Below are 9,652 nucleotides of genomic sequence, written 5' to 3' on the forward strand. Positions count from 1 at the left end.
AATTTGTTCTTCCACTTCAATTTCCTCTTATCTATATTTAACACCTTTCTCCGTTTTAATAATGTCTTGCTTTCCTTTTAATTATGCTATATTTTATATTTAAAAATTACTAAAAAATAATATAAATCACAAAAATAACATGTTAGAATAGGTGCGTCCACTAACAGTCAATGGACCAGGTCCTTTGACACAGTAAGAACATATTGTAAGCCAAGAAAGTAGTCAACATCTACTATACGTCAACAGACCAGGTTCCTTGACTCAACAAGAACAATAGCTAAAACAAATGCAGAAAGTAAATGGATAAAATTTGCAGAATCATTTTACGTGGAAACCTCCTTACTCAAAGGAATAAAACCACGACCTGTTGTAAAGGATTTTCAACCGTCTTCACTAATCTTCTCAAGCAAAAGTGAAATCCGGTTACAACCAATGTGAGAAAAATTTATTAATCTCACGATAAAGTAATCTACCCATTACTTCAAGAGCCTAAGCGGATACAACACCGCCCACTAAGCTATCACCCCTAGATAACTTAGACTTTGCTAAGTGGATACCACACCGCCCACTAAACCATCTAACTCTAAATGACTTAGAATTTGACTAAGCAACAAAACAATGTTGCCCACTAAATCAGTTAACCTGACTTTCAACAAACCAAAACAATCTGATTCCTTTATAAATTAGGATCAGATTTACAACGTAAGCACATAACATACTAAGCTCTAAATACAACAAGACTCTTTATCACTCCATCTGGTTCCTTGTTGATGAGCAGTGTTCTTCCTTGAAGATGGCCTTCACTTTTCAAGCTTATGAATTTTTAGAGAAAATTCAAGTTTAGTTTGTCAAGTCTTAAATTTGTGTTTGCTGGAAAGAGATAATATAAACCACCACAAATTGGTTGAGAAAATCCAATTGGCTGAAGGCCTGCAGTTCAGAAAAGTTGTGTACCTGCCTCATCAGATATGACAGCTTTTCTGACAGCTGTCTCATCACATTTTCACGTCGCAGTCTTGCGGGGACCATATCCCTTGCAAACTTCTTTGTGAGTTCTTGAAAAGTCTTGTTGGCTGACTTTCTTCTTTGGATGAATAATGGTGTTTGTCATGCTAAAAATATCAAACATAAAGAGTTATTACCCGTTGAAAAAACACCCTCCTCCATTATGATTGGTGTAGTACGCTGACACTTCACTAACCTTTTGACGCGGACTACTTTTACAGCTATACTCCATTATGCTCCTGATGGAGAAAACTCTGCGAGGGATCAAACTCCTGCATTTGTGAGATACTTAAATATACAATCTTGTCTGCTTTTCCTATTGGTGTAGGACATTGCACTTTTCACCTATCACCTGACATGACAGCTTTACAGTTGTACCCCATTTATATCTGGACGAGAACACTCTGCCAGAGACCAGGTTCCTGCATTTGTGAAGATCATCAAAACACTTAAAATATAACACAATATAAATTATTGAAAAAAAATATATTAAAACTTTGGTTTTCCTCCAAAAATTTGCATTTACATAAATTGGGATATGGACATAAATATATATTACTTACAAGTTATATAAATGTACTATAAAACAAAATAGTGGACCCAACTGATTTTGATCATGATATCACATGATACATATATATTAGTTATAAGTTGTACAAATGTACTATAAAACAAAATAATGGACCCAACTGATTATGATCATGACATCAAATGATACATATATATTAGTTATAAGTTATATAAATGTACTATAAAACAAAATAATGGACCCAACTGATTTTGATCATGACATCATAGTTATAAGTTATATAAATGTACTATAAAACAAACTAATGAACCCAACTGATTTTGATCATGACATCAAATGATGAACAATATTTAATTCGTTATGTGAAAATTATGTATTTGAGCTTTAAAATTTTATTTAATCAGAACTGACGTAACATTAAATGATGAACAATAAAACTTTGGATTTGATTTTAAAAAATAAGTGAGTTAATCAAATGTGTATGAATTGTTCATGGCTTCCCATTATCTCAAACCTTAGTGGAATAGCATTAAGCAAACAATGAGAAAATCAAGATGTACTTGGGTTATTTTGAGAGCATCAAACTCATCTAATCACCTTCTAAGTTATGTTATATATAAGCTCCTAAAACATCCATTATAAATCACAAGAAAAAGAAAAAGAAATCAATATCTAGGCTTAGAATCCAAGTCTTCTCAATGGGAAGCCAAATGAAGAAGCAATTTGCTTGTGCTTTGACATTTTTCTTGATTACGACATGCACTATGGCATACTCATCATATTCTTTTGAATCAACAGATTCAACGTACAACAAAGTACCAACCACAATTGCTAAAACTGAAGACTACAAGGTACCCTCAATTCCTGATAATGAATATAAGACGTCATTTTTGTCAAAGAATAATTACTACAAAAAGACATTAGTTTCAGAAGATAACGATAAGAAAGTGGCTTCAAACAGAAGTACAAGCTACCCTCGGTGACTAAATCAGAATACAAAATGTCGTCTTTTCCAAACAATAACTATTTCAATAAGCCATTTCTTCCAGAAGATAACTATAAGAAGGTGATATATGTTCCAAAGGCAGAATACAAGGAGTCATCTTTGCCAAATTTCGACTACTTTAAGAAACCATCAGTTTCAGAAGATAACTATGAAAATGTGTCATTGATGAGATCACCATTAACAGTGATTGAAGAAGAATGAAGAAAAGAAGAAGAAGGTTTTATTCAATGTGTTGTTATTTACATTCAAGATATGTACATATATATATACAAGTAAAGAAGTTGTAACTAGAAGATTCTCTTCCTAACTGAATTCTAACTAACTTTTCTAACTAACTTTTTATTTTCTCATCACTCCCCCCTCAAGCTTAGAATAAGAAAATATATTTTTCATTCCAAGCTTGTTAATAAAAGTTTCATGCAGAGGTTTACAAAGTCCTTTGGTGAGTAAGTCTGCTGGCTGGTCTTTGGTGTTTATGTAGTGAGTTTGTATTAGTCCTTCAACAATCTTTTCTCTAAAAAAGTGACAATCTATATCGAAGTGTTTAGTTCTCTCATGAAATATAGGATGAGCTGCTATCTGAATTGCAGCTTTGCTGTCACAAAACACCCTTATAGGCAGCCTGATCTCTGTTTCCAACTCCTTGAATAAGCCTTTCAGCCAAACTATTTCTGCAACTGTTGTAGCCATACTCCTGAATTCTGCCTTTGCAGAACTTCTGGATACAATGTTTTGATTCTTAGCTTTCCATGATATTGCAGCATTCCCAAACTTTACTACATATCAGTTACAGACCTTCTCGACTCTACACACGCAGCCCAATCTGAGTCACAATATGCTGTTAATTCTGAACTTTTACTACTTGGCATAAACAGACCAAGTCCTGCTGTTCCTTTGATATATTTCACTACTCGAATAGTAGCTTCCATGTGAGATGTTTTAGGTGAATGCATAAACTGACTTAACACTTGAACTACAAAGGCTATATCTGGCCTGGTCATTGTTAAATATAACAACCTCCCTATAAGCCTTTGATATTTTCCAAAGTCATCTAACACTGTATCTTCTGCATTACTAACTTTGCCTGAACATTCATCAAACTCAATAGAAGTTAGCTTGTGATTAGTTTCTAGAGGAGTAGAAGCAGGTCTGCAACCTGTTAATCCTAGTTCAGATACAAGTCCTAAAGCATATTTTCTCTGATTCATGAGGATACCATCATTAGTTCTAGAGAATTCAATCCCAAGAAAGTATTTTAGCTCACCAAGATCTTTCATCTTCAACCTGTTTGCAGATCTTTCCTAACTTGTTGTATATGATGTAAACTACTGCCAGTTACTAATAGATCATCAACATATACCAAAATAACAAGCAACTCCTTTTCCACCTTCTTTGTAAACAAGGAATAATCATAATGAGATTGTGTAAATCCCATACTACTCAATGCTTGAGTTAGTTTTAGATTCCACTGCCTTGGTGCCTGCTTCAAACCATACAAGGATTTGTGTAATTTGCAAACCATAGACTTCTCCCCTGGATTGCAAAACCATCTGGAATCTGCATATACACCTCTTCAAGAAGATATCCTTGAAGAAAGGCATTGTGAACATCCATTTGAAATACAAACCATCCATTAGAAGCAGCTAAGGCCACCACTGATCTCACAGTTACCATCTTGGCTACTGGTGAGAAGGTCTCAGTGTAATCTAGACCTTCTTGCTGACTATACCCTTTGGCCACTAGCCTTGCCTTATATCTCTCAACAGCCCCTGAGGCATGATATTTCACTTTATACACCCATTTGCAACCAATAGGAGTCTTATCATGTGGAAGAGGAACAATAGTCCAAGTACAATTATCTTCTAGTGCAGTAATTTCTGTCTGCATGGCCTTAACCCATTGAGGATCCAAACAAGCTTCTTTATATGTCTTAGGTTCAATAATTGTAGAATAAGCAGCAAGAGAAATTCTATATGAAGGAGACAGTCTAGAATAAGAAACATAGTTGGAAAGTGGATATAAGCATGCATTTTTAGTACTAGGAGTAACATAGTTATCCAACCAACTGGGAGGTTTTGAGAGTCTGGTAGATCTTCTTAGAGAAGGTTGATTTTCTGTTAATACACCTATCTCAGAAAGTGAATGAGACTCACCTAAAGATGATGTAGAGACTGAGGTATCTGAAGTAGTAAAAGACTCAGAAGGACTAGAAGAATCATCAAAAAAATGTAGAACAGGAAACACAGGAGAAAGAGAAGATTGAAGATCTTTAAAAGGAAATATACCTTCTTTAAACACTGTGTCTCTGCTAACAAAGAAGGAGTGAGGACTCAGGTCATATAATATATACCCCTTTTTTGATGAAGAATAGCCTAAGTGTATTGCAGGAATAGCTCTGGGAGAAAACTTATCCAAATGTTTGGGAGTAGTAGCATAGCACAAGGATCCAAAGACTTTCATATGTTGAAGAGAGGGTATTTTACCAAACAATACTTCAAAAGGAGACTTATTTTGCAGTACTACAGAAGGCAGTCTATTCAGGATATATACTGCTGTGGACACACAACAACCCTAGTACTTCAAAGGAATACTTGCTTGAAACCTTAATGCCCTAGCCATATCAAGAATGGACCTATGTTTTCTCTCAACAATTCCATTTTGTTGAGGAGTATAAACACAAGAACTCTGATGTATAACTCCACATTCCTTGAACAGACTAGACACTTGGGAGTTAACAAACTCAGTTCCATTATCTGTCCTGATACACTTAACATTGACTCCAAATTGAGTTTTCACCATACTTATGAAATCTTTCAGAACTATAAGACAATCAGACTTAGTATGTAACAAAGAAATCCAAGTATATCTAGATTTATCATCCACCAATGCAAGAAAATACCTCTTGCCATCATGATTGGAAACTCTATAAGGACCCCAAACATCTCCATGTACAATATCAAATGAAGCAACAGAAGTAGTAATACTAACAGGAAATGGAAGTCTAGATTGTTTTGCAAGAGGACATACAATACAATGATGATCTTCCAAAGATATAGAATGTAAACATTTTATTCTACTGAGTACCTTAAGAGGAGCATGACCAAGTCTTTTATGCCAAAGATCACATAGAGAGTTACACCTAACATTAGTCACCTTAGATTTGTCTATATTAGGAACTTCAGTAGTAGAATTATGAGCCTGAAAACCACCAATGTCAGCTGAAGTATCCAATCCAGTCTGAAGCAGATATAGACCTTGATCTTCTCTACCAATCCCCAGGACCTTCCCATTTGAGAGATCCTGAAAGACACAGAAGTCAGGAAAAAATATCACAGCACACTTCAGTTGCTTGGTTAACTAAGATACAGATAGTAGGTTGTATTTGAATTCTGGAATAAACAACACACCATTTACAGTCTTATCTGTAAGTACTAAGGATTCACCAATATGACTAATAGATGCTTGACTTCCTGTAGGTAGATTGACATGCATATTACTCTTATCATCAAGATTTCTATATTGAGTCATTAGACTAGCATTATGAACCATGTGATTAGAAGCTCCAGTATCAATTATCCAATTTCTGTTAACCACATCAGACATAAAGGATGTTATCATACCTGCAGTGCCAGTAGTAGCCACATTAGCAGTAGTAGACTCTATATCTTTTACTTTGTTTAACATTTGAAGGATCTGTGAGTACTGCTCAGGTGTAAACAATGATACACCACCATGTGTGCCTGTTGGAGTAGTATTAGTAGAGGAAGCATGATTATCAAATGCTCTTACCTCATTACCTTGATTGCTTCCAGTAGCATTGTTGGCATAAGAATTAGAGGTGATTCCTTTTCTCTTGGGGTATCCATGGAGCTTATAACAAGTTTCCCTGGTATGACCTTTAAAATGACAGAAATCACAAACCAGATGAGCCTTCCCATTAGGTCTACTATCACTATAGTTTCTCTGCCTATAACCACTATTGCTTCCATTTTGACTATTTACACCAGAGTATTGACCTTGAGATACTTTGTTACTCATAAGAGCAACCTCTGAATGTGAATTAGCCAGAGATGATCCAATACTTATACCATTCAACCTTTGACTTTCAACATTAATGATCATAGCATAGGCTTGATTAACACTAGGAACAGGAATTATCATCAGAATTTGACTCTTAGCATGAGCATAGGTATCATTTAGTCCCATTAGGAATTGCCAAAGTTTGTGATACTGAAAATGTTCAGCATACAACTTTGCTTCAACACAAGCACATGAAGGAGGAGGCATTAGAGTTTCAAACTCATCCCACAGTTCTCTAAGTCTTGAAAAGTAACTTGATACAGAAGTAGTACCTTGAGATAGTGTAACAATTTCTTTATGTAGAAAGTAAGCCCTGGATGCATTTACCTTATCAAACCTCTCACGCAGATCTTCCCAAACTCTGTGTGCATCAGATCCATAGATGACTGTACTCAGTAAACCCTTAGAAACAGAATTCATTATCCATCCCAAGACAATGGCATTACACCTATCCCATCGATCATGCAGTGAAGCAGGATACATGTCCTTTTTACATGTTCCTAACAGGAATCCTAACTTGTTTTTTCCCAGAAGTACAAGTTTCAAGGATTTACTCCATAGAGAGTAATTTTCAGATCCTAAAAGTTGGATTGAGGTAAGAACTGAACCTTGAGTATCTGATGGGTGAATGAACAAGGGATGATTGTGATCCACTCGTTCAGATTCAGTAGAAGATGAAGGTCCTCCCTGCACTTCTTCACTTACAACTCCTTCACTTGGAATCACCATTGATTCACCAGTAGATTTCCAGAAATTAACCGAGTTTAAACTCGACGAAGACAACTAGAGATTCTTTTTCCAAGATTACAACAGAGATCGATCTAATCATAGAATGATAACTAGATCGTGCAACAAACTTTTATCAGCAAATAGAAGAGCTGATGAGATGATTTCAAATTATGAAGATATTAGACACAGAATTAGTCACTGTGCTCTGATACCATGATGAGATCACCATTAACAGTGATTGAAGAAGATTGAAGAAAAGAAGAAGAAAGTTTTATTCAATGTGTTGTTATTTACATTCAAGATATGTACATATATATATACAAGTAAAGAAGTTGTAACTAGAAGATTCTCTTCCTAACTGAATTCTAACTAACTTTTCTAACTAACTTTTTATTTTCTCATCAGTCATATGTTCCAAAGGTTCCCTCAAGGCCTAAAGAAGAATATAAGGTGTCTTGTTTGCGATAAAATGACTACTACAAGAAGCCATTAGTTTCAGAAGATAACTACAAGAAAGTGTCACATGTTATAGAGCTACCCTCGGTGGCTAAACCAAAATATAAAGAGTCATTTTTGCCAAAATTTGACTACTTTAAGAATCCATCAATTTCAAAAGACAACTACAAGAAGGCGTCATATGTTCCAGAGATACCCTCGATGGATAAATCAGAATATAAGGAGTCGTTTTTGCCAAAATTTGACTACTTTAAGAAGCCATCGGTTTCAGAAGATAACTATGAAAAGGTGTCATACATTCCAAAGGTGTCATACATTCCAAAGGTTCCCTCGGTTCCTAAAGAAGAAGAATACAAGGTTTATTCTTTGCAAAGGAATGAAAACTACAAGAAGCCTGTAGTTCCAGAAGATAACTATAAGAAATTGTCATTTGTTCCAAAGGTGCTCTCAATGCCTAAAGAAGGATCCAATGTGCCTTTTTTGTCAAAGAATTACTACTACTAGAAGCAATCAAATCCAAAAGATAACTACAAAAATGTATTATATGTTCCCAAGGTGCCTTCAGTGCCTAAGGATGAATACAAGGTGCTTATTTTTCCTAAAAATGACTACTACAAGAAGTCATCAGTTTCAGAAGACAACTACAAGAAGGTGTCATATGTTGTTAAGGTGCCCTCAGTATCTAAAGAAGAATACAATGTTAGGATCGAATTCACGCACACACACTAGATGAATGTAGAACACAAGAGCTTTCAAGAGAAAGAGATGAGATCTAGAGAGAGAAAGAGAAAATCTAATATTTCGTGGTAACACCCCGTGAGTAAACTTCCATGGCGGTGAGGTATATTTATATTAATAAAACAAAGTATTTTTGGTTACAGAGAATAAAGAGGAAAACCTAAAATAGAGAATAAATAGGAAAACCTAAAATAGAGAATAAATAGGAAAGCCTAAAATTAATCAGGCTCCACTACTTAACAATTCTCCCACTTGGAGACTGACTCATTCATCAAAAAAATACATTCTCAAAAAAAATCTCTTCATCATCAACATCTTAACCGCACTGCAACATCTATAGCAACAACTACAGAAGACTAACCGAGGTTTTGCATAACCTCATTTTCCTAACATCAACACATTTCGTCAACATGTCTGTCGGGTTCTTTGCACCCTCTATCTTCTCCAAGCACATATCACCATCCTCCACTGCCCTGCGAGTGAAATGGTATAGCCTTCTGATGTGCTTTGTCTTCGAATGATAGACTGGATTTTTCACCAACTGTATGGCACTCTGGCTATCTGAGTAAAGAATCTTCTCGCTCAGCTTCTTGGCCAATTCCTCAAGATAATCTGCCAGCCATATGATCTCTTTCCCAGCTTCAGCTATTGCCACATACTCAGCTTCAATAGATGAAAGAGAAACACACTTCTGAAGCCTGGACATCAAACTCACTATTGTTCTACCTACGGTGTAAATGTACCCGGATGTACTCTTGCTCGAGTCAATATCCCCACCAAGATCAGCATCCACAAAACCCTGTAGAGTCACTTTGCCTTTGCCAAAACAAAGTGAAATACTGGATGTACCTATCAGATATCTCAGAAGCCACTTCACAGCTTCCCAATGCTCTTTCCCAGGGTTCGCCATGTACCTGCTAACAACTCTCACTGCATGTGCTATATCAGGTCTAGTGCATACCATAACATATATCAAACTACCAACTACTGAAGCATATGGAATAAGTGCCATGTGATCACGCTCCTCGGCAGTCTTGGGTGACTGCTCCTTTGACAATTTAAAGTGATTTGCGAATGGAGTATCCCTGGGTTTAGCATCATTAACCTTG

The 9,652-nt window shown here is 35.8% G+C and overlaps 1 pseudogene; it reads left to right on the forward strand.

Moving 5' to 3' along the window:
• The first annotated feature begins 2,192 nt into the window (after positions 1–2,192).
• LOC101267210 (protein PELPK1-like) lies at positions 2,193–8,534 on the forward strand (annotated as a pseudogene).
• The last annotated feature ends 1,118 nt before the right edge of the window (positions 8,535–9,652 follow it).

Source organism: Solanum lycopersicum, chromosome 12 (assembly GCF_036512215.1).
Source record: "Solanum lycopersicum chromosome 12, SLM_r2.1".
NCBI lineage: Eukaryota > Viridiplantae > Streptophyta > Magnoliopsida > Solanales > Solanaceae > Solanum > Solanum lycopersicum.